The following is a 22,255-nucleotide window of genomic DNA, read 5'->3' as shown; positions in this document are numbered from 1 at the left end:
TTTTAAAAACTTTATTTACTTAAGCAATCTCTACACCCATCGTGGAGCTTGAAATTACAACCCCGATCAAGAGCCATGTGCTCTATTGACTGAGCCAGCCAGGCACCCCAATTTATACTTGTATTTTATTTTATTTTATTTTTTTAAGATATTATTTATTTATTCATGAGAGACATACATAGGGAAACAGAGACACAGGCAGAGGGAGAAGCGAGCTCCACGCAGGGAGGCCGATGTGGGACTCGATCCTGGGACTCCAGGATCACACCCTGGGCCAAAGGCAGGCGCTAAACCGCTGAGCCACCCAGGGATCCCCTTGTATTTTATTTTAAAAATTGTTTTTAAACATACATTTTTAAAAGTAGGCTTCTAGTGGGAACAATCAGCTAAATATAAAAAATCACGTTTATGACTGAATGTCTTTGTCCTGCACATCATGGGGTGCATTTAATAGCATTGAGGTTAAAATATTTTCTAAGTTTTAGATATTGGAAAATTTTTAAATTACCATTTTTTTTTTTTTTTTTAAATTTTATTTATTTATGATAGTCACAGAGAGAGAGAGAGAGGCAGAGACACAGGCAGAGGGAGAAGCAGGCTCCATGCACCGGGAGCCCGACGTGGGACTCGATCCCGGGTCTCCAGGATCGCGCCCCGGGCCAAAGGCAGGCGCCAAACCGCTGCGCCACCCAGGGATCCCAAATTACCATTTTTTAAAAATATTTAAAAATTTTATTTATTCATGAGACAGGAGAGAGAGGCTCAAACACAGAGGGAGAAGCAGGCTCCCTGCAGGGAGCCCAACACATCCCTGGACTAGGGATCACGCTGGGAGTAGAAGGCAGACGCTCAACTGCTGAGGCACCCAGGCGTCCCTAATTATCATTTTTTAAAATTAAGTAACCTTTGTGCCCAGCATGGGGCTCGAACTTATGACTGAGATCAAAACTTTCGTGCTGTACAGATTCTGAGCCAGTATGGCACCCCATTGGAATTATTTTTTTCTCTTTGAAATTGTTTATAATTTTTGGTCCTGGATTAATTCTACAGAAAACATTTAGTTTTCTTTGTTACCTTTGACAAAGAAGGGTGACTAATTGGTGGGGTGGACAGGAGACCGAGTGGCATTCCCTACTTCCTTTGGTGTAATTCTGTTTTGGTTGTGGGCATTCACCAATGTTGGATCCTTCTTTTCCTGCAAGGCCTCTGCTCTGCAGGAAGATAAAAAGATTTGGGATACCTGGGTAGCTCAGTGGCTGAACGCCTGCCTTTGGCTTAGGTCGTGATCCCGAGGTCCTGGGATTGAGTTCTGTAGAAGGCCCCCCTTAGGGAGCCTGCTTCTCTCTCTGCCTATGTCTCTGCCTGTCTCTGTCTCTCATGAATAAATAAATCTTTTTTTTTTTTTAAGAGGATTTAAAGCAGCCTAGTGTTAGAAGGCGAGGTAAGGGACTTGAAAATTTCAGAGAGATTTCTGCAAAAGAAAGATGATGGGTACTTCCATACTTGGCAAAATGATTATGGAATTTTAAAACAGTGTAGTTCCTGGGGATGTCTGGGTGGCTCAGTGGTTGAGCATCTGCCTTTGGCTCAGGTCATGATCCTGGGGTCCTGGGATCGATTCCTGCATCGGACTCCCTGTGGGGAGCCTGCTTCTCCCTCTGCCTGTGTCTCTGCCTTTCTCTCTGGGTGTCTCTCATGATGGATGAATAAAGTCTTTTTTTTTTTTTTTTTTTTTTTATGATAGTCACAGAGAGAGAGAGAGAGGCAGAGACACAGACAGAGGGAGAAGCAGGCTCCCTGCACCGGGAACCTGACTTGGGATTTGATCCCGGGTCTCCAGGATCGCGCCCTGGGCCAAAGGCAGGCGCTGAACTGCTGCGCCACCCAGGGATCCCTGAATCAAGTCTTTAAAACCTCCCCACCCCCCAAAAAAACACTGTAGTTTGGAAAAAGCTGTATCAAGTAATTACATATATTTAAGATAATAAATTTAGGGGGCATACAGGTGGCTCAGTTGGTTAAACTCTTGGTTTTGGCTCAGTGTTATGAGATTGAGCCCCACATGGGGCTCTGGGCCCGGCACCAAGTCTACTTCTCTCCCTTCCCCTCCCAGCAATTCCCTGGCACGCACACAAACACACACACAAACCCTCCCCCGTCCCCCCGTCTCTCAAATAAATAAATAAATAAATACATACATAAAATCTTTAAGAAATTTGGAAAATAGGAAGTAGAAAAGAAAGGAAAAATCCTTTGTCTCTCTATTTTAGTCTTCAAGTTTTATTTATTGAAGTAATCTTTACACCCCTTGTGGGGCTTGAACTCACAACCCCAAGATCAAGAGTCTCATGTTCGGAATCCCTGGGTGGCGCAGCGGTTTGGCGCCTGCCTTTGGCCCAGGGCTTGATCCTGGAGACCCGTGGTCGAATCCCACATTGGGCTCCCGGTGCATGGAGCCTGCTTCTCCCTCTGCCTGTGTCTCTGCCTCTCTCTCTCTCACTGTGTGCCTATCATAAATAAATAGAAATTAAAAAAAAAAAAAAAAAAAGAGTCTTATGTTCAGGCAGCCCGGGTGGCTCAGTGGTTTAGCGCCACCTTCGGTCCAGGGCCTGATCCTGGAACCCGTGATCAAGTCCTACGTCAGGCTCCCTGCATGGAGCCTGCTTCTTCCTCTGCCTGTGTCTCTGCCTCTCTTTTTCTCTGTGTGTGTCTCTCATGAATAAATAAATCTTTAAAAAAAAAAAAAAAAAAAAGAGTCTCATGTTCTTCCCACTGAGCCAGCCAGGCACCCCTCGTCTTTCTTTTAGTAGGAAATACCAACACATGCTACAAACTCAGAAAGTTCAAAAGGATTATACAGGGGAAAGCTTTCTTTCACCCATCCCTTCAATCACCAGTTCTCCTTAGGAGCAGCTATTATCCCCTGAGACCTGGCTGTCCTCCATAGACCTTGGGCAGCACTTTTACTGAATTTAGGTTAATAGCACAGATTTCATTTGTATACTGCTTTTCTCCTAGCATTATAGCATGGGCTGTGTTCTAGAAATATTAATATTTCTAATGGTTAACCTGTTCCTAGTTCTTAGATGGTTATTCCTTACTTTGATGTAATAGGTAATGTTGCTATTAACATCTTTGGGCATTAAGGTTTTTTTATAATCTCTTATCACCATATTAAATATAAGCTTTTTTAAAAAGTGAGATGTGGGCAGCCTGGGTGGCTCAGCGGTTTAGCGCCACCTTCAGTCCAGGGTGTGATCCTGGAGATCCGGGATCGAGTCCCACGTTGGGCTCCCTGCATGGAGCCTGCTTCTCCCTCTGCCTGTGTCTCTGCCTCTCTCTCTCTCTCTCTCTCTCTCTGTTTCTCATTAATAAATAAAATCTTAAAAAAAAATAAAATAAAAAAGTGAGATGTGACTTAGAGTTTTGCAGAAGCACACCTATAATATCAAGTGAGGCAGGTTTATATTGCTCTTTGTTTTTAGGTATGGTGTATGTTTTCCCTACTCCCTTTTCTGTGACTTGCATGGATGTGCAATTTTTATAGTTATGCAGAGGCCCATACTCAATGTTCTCTGCCATTGGGGGTATGTGTAGCTAAAGATTTATTCTTTTGAGACTGTCACAGCCCTTGGATACTCTTAAATATAGGGGAGAGTGCCAGTTGAGGGGGGCTAAAGGACAAGTGAGACACTTGGAAGGATGTGTGGTATTCAGGGAAACAGTGGCCAGTGTCTAGCTTGGTCTCTTGTTTGGCATTTGCTCTTCATTTCTGTGGGTGTTGAATTTTTGTATATGAAGTATGGGAATCTATAAACAAGCACTTCTTACAGAGTTCTTTCTTTTTTATTTTATTTTATTTTATTTTATTTATTTATTTATTTATTTATTTATTTATTTATTTATTTATTTATTTATTTTTAATTTTTATTTATTTATGATCGTCACAGAGAGAGAGAGGCAGAGACATAGGCAGAGGGAGAAGCAGGCTCCATGCACCGGGAGCCTGTCGTGGGATTCGATCCCGGGTCTCCAGGATCGCGCCCTGGGCCAAAGGCAGGCGCTAAACCGCTGTGCCACCCAGGGATCCCTATTTTATTTATTTTTAATTATTTTTTATAAGTAAGCTCTATACCCAACATGGGACTTGAACTCACAACCTGAAATCAAGAGTCACATGCTCTACTGACTGAGCCAGCCCAGTGCCCCCAGACTTCTTTCTAGTAGTTGGTATCTATGTACTGAAACAGATTAGTGGACTTGGAAAATGTTTGTTTTTGCAAATGATATGGTCGTTTCTGTTTTACCTCTCTTTGTGCTGGGAACATTTCCCCTCAAGCATTCTGGGAGTTGAAATGGGATTATTTAAGATTCCTAAGGCTGTCTGTCTATAGCAGAAGTGAACCAGTTTTGCCTTGGTTGTCATAAATGCCTGTCTTAATTAGCTCAGTTCTCTAGGACTGGGTTGATCTTCTAGCCATTTTTTGCCAAGAAAAATTATACAGTCAATAATGAAATTCTAAATTGCATTTCCTTTTAATTTGGCTATTAATTAGAACCTGGGACATCATCCATTTTCCGGACCCTTGTTTTACTATGGAATGTCTCCATAAAACACGAATCTCTTGTTACTGTAAAAATCCTATGTATTCTCCTGTTTGGGCTGGTAGGTTGTCTTTGCCTTGGATCTGCCTCAGGGAGTCTTGCTTACTGGATTTTTTTTTTTTTTTTTTTTTAAATAACAGAGACTAGCCTGATGAGTAGCCAGCCCTTGAGCTGGGGTGGATTCTGAGTCTTGTGGAAAATGAGGAAGTGTAGAGAACTTTGCTCTACCTATTATGTTAAGCATGCCTGAATAAGTGTCTTATATATTTTTAGACAGAGCAGTATTGGGAAGATTGAATTGCCTGAGTGGAGAAATTTAGTGGGAGGAGACTAGAAGAGAAGCTCTTTATTAAAGATCTAAAAATAGAATTCATTAAAGTCACAAATAGATAACAGGATTCCTGTCTCACTCTGTCTTCTGGATTTGTGCTACCAACTGTTGCTTCTGCTTACCTGGAAAAGATCACAATATTTTGTCAGAAGGGTCAACAGTATAGACTTAAAATACTGTTTGCCAGTTTGAAGATGTATTTTTTCCAGTTTTTTTTTTTTTTTTTAATTTTTATTTATTTATGATAGTCACACACACAGAGAGAGAGAGGCAGAGGGAGAAGCAGGCTCCATGCACCGGGAGCCCGACGTGGGATCCGATCCCGGATCTCCAGGATTGCGTCCTGGGCCAAAGGCAGGCGCCAAACCACTGCGCCACCCAGGGATCCCTATTTTTTCCAGTTTTTATTTTTAAATAGTAAATTTATTTTTTATTGGTGTTCAATTTGCTAACATACAGAATAACACCCAGCGCTCATCCCGTCAAGTGCCCCCCTCAGTGCCCGTCACCCATTCACCCCCACCCCCTGCCCTTGCTTTTTCCAGTTTTAAATTACTTTAAAAAGTGAGTGGATTCCTTGATGCTCGGAAGAAATTCTTGGCAGGAAAAGTTGATTCTTCTGCTTGCAGTACCAGTCTTGAGCAGGGCCTGTGGGGTCCTCTGTCCCCTCAAAGCTCTTAGTGTGTTTTGCTTCTGGTTGGGCACTGCTGACCAGAGAGGGGACTCTCATATAAGTCATCTAATTTACCCCCAATGCCACCTTAATCAGATGGCACTTTAGGTCTCTGTTTTTTTGTTTTTGTTTTTGTTTTTGTTTTTTAGGAGGTTTTCTTCTTGATTTCAAAAAGCTGGAAAGGAAGATGGCTGCTCATGCTTTCTTCTTTTGCATGCCTCTGGTGCCCTGGGCTGCCTCTGCCCTTTCCGTCTGTGTGAGGGAGTGAAGGAATGTCCTTGCCTCCCTGCTTCCCTTCTGCCATGAGCTTCTAGGGAGAATAGGGCCCATTGTGGGCTGTGCAGGCACAGCCCTCCACGTCAGTGTCAGGTCTGCTGTGGCCTCTGCCCTGTCTGCTGTGGTTCCTGGATGCTGAGGGCCCAGCAAGCAGTCATTTCCTCACATGCTACCCTGCCTTTCAGAACTGTTCTGAGGGATGGTATTTGTGCTTCGTTTGCCCCTAGCTCTGCCCTCTTTTGTCACGACTTGATAAACATTCTTGTGGACCCCTTTGCAGGCCTGAGCTCACTCTTGCCGCAGGTTTGAGGCCATATTTGGAGAAGCAGGCCTGCTGCTCCCAAGGGTGACTTATTTATTGCCTGGTCACAGGAGGTTGGGCACACTCCATCCAGGCCTTTCTTACGTTTGGAATCCTCTGGGAAGCATAGATTAATCTATTTGTGAATGAAATTAGACTTTAAATTTTTTAAAATTTATTTTGGCCCTCAATTTAATCTCAGTAAAGCTGGAAAATATTTGATTTAGCCTTAATCAACTGTAGAACTGTTGAAGATATGAAATGCCAGAATATGATTCTCTAGATAGGGGAAGCCAGAGGGACTCAGCTTTTTAGAAAAAACAGGTTTGTTCTGGATAGGGGCTCTCTGCTGATATCATAATGTCTTCCTTGGTCATCAGGCCGTTCTCTTGACCACAGGCCAATGTGTCCCTGGCAAAAAGTATGAGGTACTTACAGTTTTGGTGAGTGGACAGACAGGCTGCTTCTTTTTCAGGGATGTTCGCTTCATACAGGGAGCCGGACATGTGGTCAGCTGTTGTGTGTTAGGAGATTCTGTGAGGAGTAGGTGAGTGAGCTGGTATGGCAGGAAGATGAAAAAGGCCTGATCAAACCCTCTTGAAATTTGCTAAGGGCTTTTCTACATGAAGTCTATATGATCGCGTGGATGGCTACTGTTGTTTCTCTAAAACCCAGATAGGGAGACTTTGGAATGGTCCTGTAATTTGTTGTTGATTATCTGAGTAAGAAAAATTCCATTATTTCCATGATGCTTCAATATGTATGATTTCTTTGTCTTCTGTGGAAGTATCTTATGAAAGGAACAGCTGGCACTAGCACTACTCTGGATTTTTGCCTTCCTCCTACCTTTTTTTTTCTTTCCCTTTTATTAGAAGGGGGAAAATGTAGCTTATTTTATCCTTCTGCCTGATCAGAGTGATACCTCTCTTTTCTCGGTTTTAGGATTCGAAGTGGCATTTTGTTTTTTATCAAATAAAGAAATAAAACATACTTGCCATGCTGATATCCCACTGCAAATGCCAGCATTTATTGTAAGGTAGTATTGAGGAGAACTTCTTTCAGATTGTGCCGGGTCGTACATAGTATTTTGGGTCATGACTTCCCTCAAGAGGTCAAATCTGCTTACTGAAGGTCCTTGCATTTTAGCAAGACCAGCAAGAGTTTTGGCAGGCATAAGCCTGATGAGGTTGAACAGTGAAAACACTGAGTGTCCTCAGCAGTAGAAATGGGGCCCTGAGGAAGGAACCTACCAGATGTACTGAGTCCCGTGGGACTCTTGCATCCTGCTGTGGCCTTAAGTAGGCCTTTGACCTCTCTGCCTAAGGAAAAATTGGGATAGAACATCCTTCCCATAGACTATTGAGAAGGCACCCGGCTGACTCCATTGGTAGAGCATCTGACTCTTCATCTCTTGATCTTAGGCTTGTGAGTTCAAGCCCCACGTTTGGTGTAGAGATCACTTAAATAAATAAAACTTAAAAAAAAGAAAAGAAAGGTTGACTGGTAATATGCCCTGCACTGCTCCATAATTACTGCTTGTTAATATTTGTCCTTTTACTTTCTGGTATAAACTACGAGTCTAATAATAAAGGCTGGTTATATTTCTTAGGTTGAATTACGTGTTTAGAGGTGTTTTTTATTGTCTTCTGTAATTTTATATGTAAATAGGTGATTTTTTAAAAAATATTTATTCATGAGAGACAGAGAGAGAGAAAGAGAGAGAGAGGCAGGGACACAGGCAGAGGGAGAAGCACATTCCATGCAGGGAGCCCAACATGGGACTCGATCCCGGGCCTCCAGGATCACGCCCTGGGCTGAAGGTGCGCTAAACCGCTGAGTCACCCTGGCTGCTGGCTGCCCGATATTTTTTTTTTTTTTTTTTAAAGATCTGTTTGAGAGCATGAGTGAACACAAGCAGGGGGAGGGACAGAGTCTGGAGACGGAGAGGTAGACCCCCGCCCCCCCCAGCGAGGAGCCAGTTTTGGGACTCTATCCTAGGATTCCCGAGATCATAACTTGAGCCAAAGTCAGAAGCTTACTTACTTAACCTGAGCCACCCAAGCGCCCTGTGATAGGTGATTTTATATGCAGCAAATGGTTGATGGAAACAAACAAACCTAGACTCAAGCCCATTGGTACATCCCAGAAAGCAGCTCTGCCTTGACTGCTCGCTTCTCTCTGGAACTTTGAGTGCTCTGGTGGCTTGTTAGGGCTGGTGGTCCTTTGAGGCATTGGCCCCTGTCAAGATGAGTAGAGGACTGAAATAGTTTGAGGACTAGGGTCTCTCTGTGAACTAACCAACATTGTTTAGATGTATTTTTTTTTTTTTTAAGTAGTCTTTTGCTTAGTGTGGGGCTCAGACTCACAACCCCCAGATCACATGCTCCGCCAGCTGAGCCAGGCAGGTACCCTAACATTGTTTAGATTTTTAAGGAGTTTCTTTGGAGATTGTGCCCATTTTTGTTTTCTTGAATCTCACCAGTGAAGTAGGAGTATAGACTAGCAAGGTTGCCATGTGAGTTGAGTGACTGAAAGCGCTCCGTTTTCTTTCCTGTATAACGTCTTATATCTTTTCTAGTTATCAACAGCAGTGCATGCCTTACAGTAAAAGCCCTTGCTTGCCAAAGGACTACGCCTGTACTTATTTTTCCCCCACATGACCATCTGACCTTCTGACAGGGTAGCTTATAAAACTTTGACATTGAAGCCAACATGCATTATAAGGGACTTGGAACAAGTGGGTGCTCCTGGTTATATGATGGCAGCAGCAGATTCTGTACCTGGAACATGTAATTCTTTTTTTTTTTTTTTTTTTTAGATTTTATTTATTTATTCATGAGAGAGACAGAGAGAGAGGCAGAGACATAGGCAGAGGGAGAAGCAGGCTCCATGCAGGGAGCCCGATGCAGGTCAATCCCAGGACTTCAGGATCACACCCTGAGCTCAAGGCAGATGCTTAACTGCTGAGCCACCCAGCCATCCCTGGAACATGTAATTCAATAGAGCTCTAGGGTTGGAATTCTTTAGAACGGGAATTTTATGTGTCTTTCTTTTTTCTTTTCTTTTCTTTTCTTTTTTTCTCTTTTCTTCTTTTCTTTTTTTCTTTTCTTTTCTTTTCTTTTCTTTTCTTTTCTTTTCTTTTCTTTTCTTTTCTTTTCTTTTCTTCTTTTCTTTTCGGTTAATAGGAAGAAACTTAGTATGGAATATCTGAACCTTACTGTATAAAGTCATCATTCTCCCTGGAAAACAGAACTGTTATGGGCTTCCTTGACTCCTTGAGGGACAAACTGAGCACAAATCTTTGGGGTGTGATGAGGTGAGGGTACAGGCAGTGGTGCCCAATTTCAAAGCAGGGAATAATTGTACTAAAGACAAAAATTGGGTTCTAGCCTCCGGGTGATACAGGCCCTGTGTTTTTTATGATTTTATATTGGGCGGGAACTGCCTCTGGGTTTCCAGTGGAGAAGTCTCCAGGTGATTTCCAGATAGTGAAGGCATTTGGTTTCTGACCTTTGTGTTAGAGGCAGATGAAGGTAGAGCTCTGGTTGGTATCAGATAAGAAAATGACCTGATACCACCAGAGGAGAGTTGAAAATAAAGCTGTAAATGCTCACTCTAAATCCTCTAATAGGCCAGAGGGGAAGAAAAGCCCACAGGGCCGCTCCCAGCCTGGGAGTCATCCCAGACAGTGCAGAACCAGTGTGGTCCAGAGGAGGCCACTGTATAGAAGCTGATTCTCAATAGAACAGGAGAAACCTCAATGTGGAAGGAAGTACGCTTCTTGTCACTGTGGGGGTATTATTGACCTTGGCAGTTTTATTTCAGGTTTGAGTCTGAGGTAGAAAAACCAGGACATAGTGATGTATATAGTGGTGCCCATGTTCCTTAGCTAGTTTGCTCCTGTAGGTTGTCTGAAGCATAGAAATACTACATTCATATGAGGTGATGGGTGACTGGATTATTTGTATTTTGTATGTATTTTAAAGTGTTTCTTGGGACGCCTGGGTGGCTCAGTGGTTGAGCATCTGCCTTCAACTCAGGGCGGGGTCCTGGGCTTGAGTCCCGCATGGGGTTCCCTGCAGGGATCCTGCTTCTGCCTCTATGTCTCTGCCTTTCTCTGTGTCTGTCATGAATAAATAAATACAATCTTTAAAAAAAAAAATGTTTCTTTTGTGTCAGGTCCTTAATATCCTTTATGTGCATTAGTACACCTAGTGAATCTCTGCTTATAATTGGAAAGAGTTAAAAACAAAAGGAATTTGATCTAGGAGTGTTTAAGATTAAACACTGATTATTAAGCAGCCTTACAACACAGGCTTGCCTATGAACTGTGAAGAGGCCTGTCATCAGGTGTGCAGTGGGCCTGTCCTGTTGACACTGGGTTTCAGTGATTTGTTCCTTCATTCAGCAGGTGTTTTTCCAGTCCCTGTCATGCCCTGGGCACTGTGCTAGGCTACAGGGTTGGATCTGGTAATAGGTGAGACAGGCCCTGCCCCAACCAGGCAAAAGAAGGAAGAAGAGTGAAGATTATTTCCTCAGAAAAAAGTATGTTTTAGAGAGGCTGAGGGTCCCACCCTTAGGAAGTGATCATAGGCAGTCAGAGTGCCTCTGATTCATCATAAGGGGGAGTAGGAAGCTAGGCCCAACTCAGAGGATGATATGAGGGATCAAGGAGAGGCTAAGAGGCAGTTCTAGATGATGATGATGATGATGCTTATGATTATGTTTTTACCGAAGTATTGTTGACACACAGTGGTACATTCATTTCAAGTGTGCGACGCAGTGATTGGGCAGCTCTACAGTTCTAGATTATTTTCAAAGCCAGGCTGACATTTAGGCACACATAGGTGTGTCTCCGGTGGTGGGGCCTGCAAAATGGTGTTTCAGAGATTGGGAGTGAACTGTGGGAGCCCTCTTGGTTTGGTGGTGATTTGGATAAGGGTGTGCGGCGGGCAGGAGGTGTGTGTTTGGGAGATAACTGAGAAAGCTGCAGGAAGAGATGGGAGAGGGATTAGAGAAGATGAAACTGGAAAAGAGAGGGGAGGGAGAAGATAGCAGTGAGAGAAAGAACTTTGTTAGGTTTTTTCTGTTAATCCCCCAAGTCTGCTGGAGGAGGTAGGAGTCACGGGGACAGGGAGGGGGGTGGGGACTAGAAACCACTCTGGGGTCAAGTTGGCTAGCAGTAGGGATGGGAGATGCTTATAGAGACTTTAGCCAGCCCTGAGATGATGGATTTATGGTGGAGAGGTAGCTTCTGAATAGAAACTAAAGCAGTGATGTTGGACTAAGCCAGAGTTGAGGAATTGTGGAATAGGAAAGGGAATGCTGGTGTGCTTTACAGGGAAGCAAGTTAAAACTCTTCAGGCTAAAAAAAAAATTAAAAAAAAAAAAAAAAAAAAAACTCTTCAGGCTGTGAGAGTCAGGAAAATCTGCAGTGGGAGGAATAATGCCTGGAGGGGACACATTTTGGTCACCCACTTAAACAGCACACCTTTACTCTGTCCCTGGGGACTAGTTGAGCAATGGCTAAAGGAGGCTGCATATCAGCTTAATAATTAACTGAGATGTTGGAATGTGGAACCAGGGGAGTGGGCTGGGGGCTTCCTAATGCCAAACCCCAGATTTAGAGGTACCCACTTAGTTGCCTGTGGTGCTACCCTCTGTGTTCAGTCTTGGCTGGATTCTCTTTCTGCATGTGCTGTTTTGCATAGTCTTTAAGCTTTTCCAGGGTTGGTTTGGTTTTATGTTTACTCGATTTTATTTTATTTTTATTTTTAAAGATTTATTTATTTATTTATGATAGAGAGAGAGAGGCCGAGACACAGGAGGAAGGAGAAGCAGGCTCCATGCCGGGAGCCGGACGCAGGACTCGATGCCGGGACTCCAGGATCATGCCCTGGGCCAAAGGCAGGCGCTAAACCGCTGAGCCACCCAGGTGTCCCTGTCATATTTGCTTCTGCATTCACTCTGTTGTAGTATCACTTTATCTTAATGAAACAATATATTTATTTATTTGTTTATTTTAAAATAGGCTCCACACCCAACATGGGGCTTGAATTCACCACCCCGAGATCCAGAGTCACATGCTCTATCAACTGATTCAGCCAGTTGATTCAGTATTTTCAGTCCCTAAAAATACATTCTTAAACTGTTGTTAAACTTAGCCACTGAGATGTCCCTTCTTCTTCTTCTTTTTTTTTTTTAATAAGATTTTATTTATTTATTCATGAGAGACACACAGAAAGGCAGACACATAGACAGAGGGAGAAGCAGGCTCCATGCAGGGAGCCTGATGTGGGACTTGATCCCGGGACTCTGGGATCATGCCCTGAGCTGAAGACAGAGGCTCAACTGCTGAGCCACCCAGGCATCACTGTCCCTTCTTTTTGGCTTTATCTTGCAAATGGGTATCCCTAGGCACTGTAGTTTAATTTTGTCCATTTTTAAAACTTCATATATCTTCTAAGTCTCTTTATTTTTTATTTTTATTTTTAATTTTTATTTATTTATGATAGTCACACAGAGAGAGAGAGAGAGGCAGAGACACAGGCAGAGGGAGAAGCAGGCTCCATGCACCGGGAGCCCGATGTGGGACTCGATCCCCGGTCTCCAGGATTGCGCCCTGGGCCAAAGGCAGGCGTCAAACCGCTGCGCCACCCAGGGATCCCTAAGTCTCTTTAATCTACAGATACCCCCTCTCTTTTTTCCTTGCAATTATCTGCTCAAGACCCTGGACCCTTAGACCTGTGGAGTCTTCAGTGTCTTAGGGCATAAGTCAGCATGCTGTTCTACATGCTTCTTGTGAATTGGTGGCTTGATCAGCCTCAGGTTTGGACCCTCTGGCATGGCTGGGGTGGTTTGCATCTTTCCTCTGTACGGCTGCTTTTCTCTTGTTCAACACTGCTCATAGCTGGTACCCATAGCACCACTTCCATGGGAGAACAAGAGAGGCCCCAGGCCCAGCCCAGCCTCTCAGTGGCTCTGCAGTCCTTGTCAAACCAGTCTCTCCAGTACTGGTATGACAAGTGTTGCAAGAGGAAGAGCATGGATGTCTCCTGGCCTAATTCATGGGGATGGGCTCACAGCACCATCCACTTCTCAGGCCCTCCCTGCTCCCTGATTCCTAGTGCCTCTACCTTTCCCTGTCTGTCCCCCATCTTGTCCCCTCTCTTCAGCTTCCTTCCTTTTTTATATGATGTTCTGATGAGAAAAAGATTTAAGGCCAAGGAGAGGGATTCTTGTCCTGTTTGATTGCTCCCCGTCTTGGGGACTGTGGAAGCCTTATTTTACACATCTCTAAGATGAAGGTATTGGTCTTTTTTTTTTAAAGATTTATTTATTTATTCATGATTAGACACAGACTGAGAGAGAGAGGCAGAGAGATAAGCAGGCTCCTCGCAGGGAGTCTGATGTGGGACTCGATCCCGCATCCTGGGATCAGACCTGAACCAAAGGCAGGTGCCCTATCGCTGAGCCACCCAGGTGTCCCAAGGTGTTGGTCTTGATGATTTAAATGGTTGCCTGCCTCGCACTCTGTCCCGTAAGTATTGTGTTTTACAACTTTTCTCTGTGTTTGAAAGCTGTTTCAGATGATTTTCTTCTTGTAGGTAGGGCACAGCCCCAGCGGTAAGGAAATGGAGAAATGGGTAGAACATGAAAGCAGCCCGAATCCAGACCCTGCTCCTCTCTGTGCCATCAGGCTGGTGGGCTGGGCAAACAGTGGAATGCTCGTGTGGGCTATGGTCGTGCCTCACATGCTGGTCCCATGTGAGGACCAGTGAGCTGTGGGGACATGAACTTGCCCTTCAGAATAGGGAAGTGTGTCTGCTCCCAGTGCTGCTGCTGTGCTGGCAGGTGGTTGAGGATGCGGGCATGTGGAGGGCCAGAGGTGGTTTCAGTGTAAGAGTAGGCCCAGGCTCCAGGCCTGGGAACTTGTCAGCTGGCCCTGGCTTTCTTGTTTGCAGTCACCCCGTGTACCCCCCCACCCCCGCCCAGCTTAGCTTAGCCCAGAGTTTGATGGGCAGCCCAAGCCTGTGTCTGATGTGAGGGCAACTCTAACGGAACAGTCGCTGCCTAATCCATTATTGCTGTGAGGATCTGGAGGTAAAGAACCGTGTTAGTGTTTAGCTGAAGCCTTAGTATATACTGAGTCCATTGCCCATCAATCGGGAATTGCCCCTGAGAGGAGGCATCATGGACCGTACCAGGATTTTTCTGGGCTTCCCCTAATGCTGAGATACTTAACACGTGCCTGTGGTGTTAGGTTTATTATGTATTATTTCATACATTCATAATTTTGTTTATTTTATACATAGGTAATTTTGAAGCCAAGTAAATTCAGAGTTTTGCATGCATTGTGTCTGTCCACTAGGGTTGCTTAGGCCTAAGGAGATAGACCAGGTTTTGTTTTCTTGTTTTGAATCCAAGTTTTCTGAGGATTGTCTTTTAGGGAGGAGAATGTAAGGAATTCCATTCCAGAGTTAGGAGGTGTGGGCTGTGCTGCAGGAAGGGCTGCAGAAGCTGCTTAGCAATGCTCAGAGCTGCCCAGAGGAGTGGGTGTCAGGCACCCAGCATGACAGTGAGGGGAGTGCTGAATCTCCTTTGTGAGAGATCTTCACCATTACATTTAAAAATTGAATTGCTTCAACTCTTTTTTACCGCTCAGGTTGTGATCTCAGGATCATGGGATCAGAGTGTGGGCCTCTGCTCAGCAAGGAGTCTGCTTAAGACTTCTCTCCTGCTCCCCCTCCACTTGCTCCGTCTGTCTCTCTTGCTCTCTCAAATAAATAAATCTTTTAAAAAATTGAACTAAAGATTTTTGTGAGACACAAGTATGGCTACTTACTTGGGGGTGGTAAAGCAGGAGTTAAAGCCTTGTTTCCTGGTGTTGGCTGTTCTGGTGTTCTTTGGTGCATGTAATCAGCTAGTAGTCAAAGTCCTTAGAGGAAGTCCTTGAACCTCAGGTGGTCAGCAGGTAATAGGCCCTGGCCAATTTATCCTAGGCCAGAGCTGAGTTTTCTCATTCTTCAAGCTTTGAAAATCCGTTCATTCATTCATTCTTTTTATTTTATCATTTTTTAAATATTTCATTTATTTATTCACAAGATACACAGAGAGGGAGGCAGAGACACAGGCAGAGGGAGAAGCAGACTCCATGCAGGGAGCCTGACATGGGACTCAATCCCAGGTCTCCAGGATCACGCCCTGGGCTGAAGGTGGTGCTAAACCGCTGAGTCCCCTGGGCTGCTGGAAAATATATTCTTTTATAGATAAAGCTGTTTCACTGAATCTCCTGGTAACTAGTAGCATTTGGGTTTGTTTGTTTTGATGTTACCACTTTGTAAAAAATTGAAACGTACTTTATACATGTAGCAAAAGGCAAAAATCATAGATGTATAGCTCAACACATTTTTATGTATGTATATACTACTCAGATCAAGATATAGAACATTTCCAGAAGGTTCTATCATGTATTTCCCCCGTCATCATATCCCCAAGAGTAACCACTCTTCTGACCTTTATCCTTAGGCTTAGTTTTGCTGCTCTTGACCTTCATGTAAATGGAATGATAGAGTATGTGTGTACTCTCATTTGTCTTTTTTTTTTTTTTTTTTTTTTTTTGCTGAGCATTAGGTCTTTGACATCTGTGTGGTTCTGTACAGCAATTGTATTTCATATGAATATATCACAATTTACTTTTCTTCCTGTTGGTAGACATTTGGACTGTGTCCGGTTTTTGACATCATGAATAATACTAATAGGAATGTTCTTGTCCATGTCTTCTATTGGTATGTGCCTAAGAAAGAATACTGGATATATTTGATGTTTTAATTACTGGAAATTTTGTATATATGTCTCTTGTATTTCATTTTTGAACTTTTTATTATGGAGAATTTCAAGTGCATTAAAAGACTAGTACAATGAATCTCTACTCACGCCTCAAACCACTACCCCACCCCACATAATTTTGAACCATGTCTTAGATACTGGTCATTTCATCCATCAGTAGTTTGATGTATGGCTCTAGAAGATAATGAAACCATAATGAAGGAGCTTCATGCTCCTTCTCTCTGGTCCTGGTGTTCTTCTCCAGGGTTTGTATCATGGTCCTCCTGGCAGGATATGGCTCCCAGTTCCTGTTACTTCTCATCTTGGTGAAGTCCCCTGGTTTTTCCAGTCAGTCTTCGTACCAGGAACTAGCATGATAGAGAGTAAGGAAGGTCATCTTAGGGCTTTGGAATGTGAGTTGCTCTTGTGGGCACCGCTTTCTGTTGGGTTGATTGTCTATGGTCATACGTTAGGCTAATCTGAGAGAGAGATAAGTGTGGACTGGTGAGTACTGTGCTTACCTAAGGGATAGATGGTTCTTGTGATAGAACCTTAGGATAGATGGGTCTTTCCTCAGGGCCCCAAGAGTGCCACCTCCAGGACAGTTGGTCTCCAGCATTCCTGTCAGGCCCTGCTCCTCAGTTGAAGAACAACAGGCCTTAAACTTCGATTTGGACATAATGATTTGGAAAAGTTTATTGTTTTCTAGAACAGTGAAACCACAGGATGAAGATTAGACTTGGGAGCCCCAAAATAGTCTCTAGCTTCCCTCTCTTGTCCTTATGTTCAGCACTTGTATCTGTGTTCCCACTGCCCTGAGCCTGGAGTTGTTCTGGGGTGGGCCCAGGGGGTGGCCTGGTTCAGAGGACTGGTCCAGGGAAGAAACAATGGGAGCAAAGAGCACCACAAATACCTTATTATTTGGAGTCATTCACCCATAAGTTCTCCAGAGCAATTTTCCTCTGAGGTAGTCAAGTTTGACTAGAAAAACATAGCACCATGTTTTGACTCATTAGTCATCTGGATGCTTACCCTCCCATACTGTCATGCTGGCTGACCAGCAAGTGCCACTACTCCCAGTTCAAATTTATGATTCCTGCTGCCCATCATGGCAAACTACTTGTCCCACTCTCCTTCCTCTTCCTTTTTATGTTGTTAATGAAGGATTTGCCAGTAACTCAGTTTTAGTGACTGTAAGGGAAAAGTCACTCATATCTGTAGGTCGGAATGTAAATTGAAGGCATTTTGCCAATATCTGTCAATTCTAATGTATATAACCTTTGACCCAGCAATTCCACATCTAGGATTTTACGCTCAGATTTCCTCCCAGAAGAATGCAAGTATAAAAGTGAGAGCACCTTGAGAGCAAAACAGGTGGGATACAGACACTTAGATGTGATACAAGCAGCAAGGGTGAGTGAGGAGGTGGGTCCAGCCACCAGGGCAGAAGTCTCCCAGTTCTAGTAAAATTTAAAAAGTAACAATTATGAGCTATGTTATTTCATTTGAGCTTTAAGAACCATTTAAAGAGAGGCATCTGGTGGCTCAGTAGGTTAAGCATCTACCTTCAGCTCAGGTCATGATCTCAGGGTCTTGGGAACCAAGCCCTGTGTCAAGCTCAGCAAGGAGTTTACTTCCCCCCACCCCTCATATGCTCTCTCTCTCTCTCTTTCTCTCTCTCTCAAATAAATATAATCTTAAATAATTCATTAAAGAGACAGGTGCCTGGGTGGCTCATTCGATTAAGCATCTGACTCTTGATGTCAGCTGGTCTTTGTCTCAGGGTAATGAGTTCAAGCCCTTCATTGGGCTCCACACTGGATGTGGAGGGGGGGATCCCTGGGTGGCTCAGCGGTTTAGTGCCTGCCTTCTGCCCAGGGCATGGTCCTGGAGTCCTGGGATCGAGTCCCACATCAGGCTCCCTACATGGAACCTGCTCTGTCTCTGCCTTTCTCTCTCTCTCTCTCTGTCTCATGAATAAATAAATAAAGTCTTAAAAAAAAAAAAAAAGGGATACCAGTGTTGTTGAGCATCTACCCTTGGCTCAGGGTATGATCCTGGGTCTGGGGATCGAGTCCTGCACTGGGCTCCCTGCTTCTCCCTCTGCCTATATCTCTGCCTCTCTTTCTCTGTGTCTCTCATGAATAAATAAATACATTTTAAAAAAATCAACAAGAAGTGAATTAAAGAGAGATGTACTTGTTTATGGGTTTAGAGACACATTAAATGTGTCATTTGTGGACAGCTACTGAAGAAACCCAGCCTGCTCACCTGAGAGCCTCAGAAAGAAGCCTGCTTTTCACCTGTGCTCTATTGTATTTTTGGAATTTGTTTTACATCTATATGAAATTACTTGTTTTTTAGAGGAGGGGAGGGGCAGAGTGAGAGGGGGAGAGTTTTTTTTTTTTTTTAAAGACCTACCCAGGGATCCCTCGGGTGGCGCAGTGGTTTGGCGCCTGCCTTTGGCCCAGGGCGTGATCCTGGAGACCCGGAATCGAATCCCACATCAGGCTCCCGTTGCATGGAGCCTGCTTCTCCCTCTGCCTGTGTCTCTGCCTCTCTCTCTCTCTGTGACTATCATAAATAAATAAAAATTAAAAAAAAATAAAGACCTACTCATTTATTTGAGAGAGAGTGCACATTTAGGGGGAGGGGCAGAGGGAGAGAACCCCTAAGCGGACTTCCCCCTAAGTGTGGAGCCTATTGTGGGGCCCCATCCTACGACCTATGAGATCATGACCTAAGCCGAAACCAGAAGTTGGATGCTTAACTGAGTGAGCCATGCAGGTGCTCTCATATGAATTACTTTTGTTGCATTAAGCCTGAAGGTAAGGACTAGACAGCTGATGGTATCATTGTGAGGCTAAGTGGTGATTGGGAATTATTAGCGGGGAATCTGATACTGAGAAACACTGGGTTAAGTCTACCCAGATCTTGCATTTAGCTCTGGGACCTTTGAGCTTGGTGATGGTCTAGTCAGGGTTTTTTCTTCCAGGAGGGAATGTTCCTGGGAAGGGAAGATGAAACTAATTTTTAATCTTAGGCAAACATAGCACAGTGTAGTAATTTCAGGCCCCAGTGTGACATTTTCTTCCATTATAGCCCAAGTCACTTTTAAAACAAAACAAGTTAGATGGACTTTAGTAACAAAATAAAAGAAGGCCGTGCTTGCTCGAAAAGAATTCTCAGAACCACTAGCTGATCTCTAAAGAGGAAGGATATACCTGGATGTTGATATTAGGGACCCTGAAATCCAGCTCCACAGGCAGTGCTTATGACTGTTGTCAGAGCTTTGAAGTAATGGCGTAGTGTCCTTTGAGACAGTAGAGCATAAGGAATGCTCCCCCAGACGGGTGTCAGTGTCAGGGGAAGATGTGGCTCTGACCTGTGTCCTCCCTGTCCCATCATTAGGCTATGTGGGCAAATCAGAACTAAGAATTTAACAAGGAAAGGTGTATTGGAGGGCTAATCAGATAATGAAGGGCTGAGTTTGGCAGGTTTCCTGAGGAAACAGCATTTGGGGACTGGGAGTTGGAGGGCAAGAGGGAGCTAGAAAAAAATTCCACTTAATGAATACTTAGGAGTACTTTTTGTGCTAGGCAGTGAAGGTGGACCTGATCCCGGGGTAGCTGTCATGAGCTGCCTGGAATGTAAGAGCCATGTGATGGCAGTTGTGGCTTGGGCAAAGTAATCTGGTGAACCAGGATTCAGGGTGCTGGCTCTGGCTCTGCCTTTTACTGGCTGTGATCTCCATTTTTTTCTTGTTATAAAGGAGACATTAGGTATTCTATAGGGTTGCTGTGAGGATGCAGAAACACATGCCAGTGTTTTTTGTTTGGTTTTAATTTATTTGTTTAAGATTTTATTTATTCATTCCTGAGAGACACAGAGGCAGAGACATAGGCAGAGGGAGAAGCAGGCTCCATGCAACGAGCCTGATGTGGGACTTGATCCTGGAACTCCAGAATCATGTCCTGAGCCAAAGGCAGATGCTCAACCTCTGAGCCACCCAGGCATCCCATGTTGTTATTTTTAAAGATTTTATTTATTTATTCATGAGAGAGAGAGAGGCGGAGACATAGGCAGAGGGAGAAGCAGGCTCCATGAAGGAGGAAGCCTGATGTGGGATTCAATCTTGGGACTCCAGGATCACGTTCTGAGCTGAAGGCAGATCCTCAACTGCTGAGCCACCCAGGCATCCCACATGCCAGTGTTTAGGTGTTGCATCTGGAACAGGATACTCCTCATTATGGCAGCTGAGTAAGCCAGAGAAATATGGTCACTGAGGAAACAAGCTTATGTTGGCCTTGGTGGCCAGTGCATCAAGGTGGGGTACCTTCTGCTCCCTTCTTCCGTCTCATGCTTGACACTGGAAGCATCTAGATGTCTGTGAAGTAGTAAAGCAAAAGCAAAAGGAAGGAATTAACTTTAGTATAGTGCCGCATTTGAGGTAAAACATTGATTTGTGTTTGTTGAACACCTGTTCCATTGAAGGTTTGGGTTACATGCCGTGAAAGTAAGCAATCCAGGTTAAGTGGAGCATAATTGTGCTGTAGGAACATCTGTGGCTTTGTGTTCAGGAGGATGTGCTATGGAGTGTACTCATTGTTAAATGAGTGGCAGGGATTGGACGTGCTTGGATAGGAGGAAAAGTACTCTTGCAGTAGTGAAAGAAAGTCAGTCCTTGGGAAAAGATGACTTGGGGCCCAGTCCTGAAGATAAGTAGAGAACCTGAAGGTTCAGGAGACATCTCAGTGCTGGGCAGTAATACAGTGTTCCATCTTGTGGAGGAGAGGAGCCCCAGAGCAGAGTGACCAGAGGTCAGGCATAAGCCAGGAATCATGCATGGCCAAGGCATTGGCCAAGGCTAGGGGTGGGGGGAATAGAAGGATGACAGGTGAGGCAGGAGGCACCCAGGAGGTGGGAAGGGGATAAGGATCCAGTGCATACTCTCTCAAGTCTTTGACCTATTTTTGAACTTGACTGGAAGGCTGGGTCTTGGTCACATCATTGGGTGGTGACAGTGGGCCCACGGAAGGTAGAGCGAAAGCAAGTGTCTGCCTGGGTCCTCCTGTCCCTTTCCTTTCCAGTGTTCTTGGATGGACAAACAGGTCTAGGAAGTAGGGGCCATACTATTAGGCCCTGGCTTTCCCTGATTGGTACTGACTTATATTTTCCTCCACCCTGGCTAGGCCTTGCTGTTTGTCTCCCACTGAACCAGTCTGAGCTCAGGACCCAGGTGAATTAGGCCCCTGTTCTGGAGCTCAGTGGATACTCAATCTAGTGGGGCAAGTTTTTATTGGGAAACAAGAGAAGCTTATATAATTTTTTCTTGAGATTTTAATCTTCTAAGTAAGAGCAAGCATTTTCATTTTATATTGTTCATTTGTGGAGAGATTGGAACACAAGTAGAATGGAATTGGAATTAAAGAGCATGTTGGGGAAGGTAGGACAGTATCTGATACTGAGTGGGTGGTCCAAATTTGTTGAATAAAAATGATCAAGAACATATTTCTGTCATGTATTTTCTTGTTAGAGGAAGGTACTTATGGAGAAAGAAGAGTAATTATTATAAAAGCAAACCTTATGTGTTTCTGTGATATTTATCCAGTGTCTTTCATCTAAAGAGCAAAACAGGGCAGCTTCGGTGGCTCAGCTGTTTAGTGCTGCCTTTGGCCCAGGGCCTGGTCCTGGAGACCCCGGATCAAGTCCCACGTCGGGCTCCCTGCATGGAGCCTGCTTCTCCCTCTGCCTGTGTTTCTGCCTCTCTCTCTCTCTCAGGAATAAATAAATAAAAATCTTTTTTTTAAGAGCAAAACAAATACCAGGTATCATTTAATTTGCCATTTGTCCACATTATACCTGTCCATGCTATTGATTATTATTGTAGTTGGTGTTATTGTATTCTATATTTGCCTAGAAAAAAAGGTTTCTGAGAACAAACTTAGATATAGAAAATAATTTTTAGGGATCCCTGGGTGGCGCAGCGGTTTGGTGCCTGCCTTTGGCCCAGAGCGCGATCTTGGAGACCCGGGATCGAATCCCACATCGGGCTCCCGGTGCATGGAGCCTGCTTCTACCTCTGCCTGTGTCTCTGCCTCTCTCTCTCTCTCTCTGTGTGACTATCATAAATTAAAAAAAATTTTTTTTTTTAAATTTAGAAAATAATTTTTAAAAATCCTCTTGGCCGAAAAAAATTGCTGTCACTCCATAGCACCCTCTGTTCCTCTGCTCCCTGGAA

The 22,255-nt window shown here is 44.1% G+C and overlaps 1 protein-coding gene and 1 long non-coding RNA gene across 2 annotated transcripts in view; one reads left to right on the top strand and one right to left on the bottom strand.

The window, feature by feature from the left end:
• Positions 1-22,255, top strand: part of DAG1 (dystroglycan 1) — a 70,304-nt gene that overhangs the window by 5,605 nt on the left and 42,444 nt on the right.
• Positions 20,112-22,037, bottom strand: LOC119864692. The gene is made up of 3 exons (XR_005374939.1): positions 21,598-22,037; positions 20,351-20,401; positions 20,112-20,270 (listed from the first exon to the last, which is right to left on the bottom strand). It is a non-coding gene; the product is annotated as an uncharacterized LOC119864692 (long non-coding RNA).

Source organism: Canis lupus, chromosome 20 (assembly GCF_011100685.1).
Source record: "Canis lupus familiaris isolate Mischka breed German Shepherd chromosome 20, alternate assembly UU_Cfam_GSD_1.0, whole genome shotgun sequence".
Taxonomy (NCBI): domain Eukaryota; kingdom Metazoa; phylum Chordata; class Mammalia; order Carnivora; family Canidae; genus Canis; species Canis lupus.
This window is presented reverse-complemented; position numbering and strand designations above follow the sequence as displayed.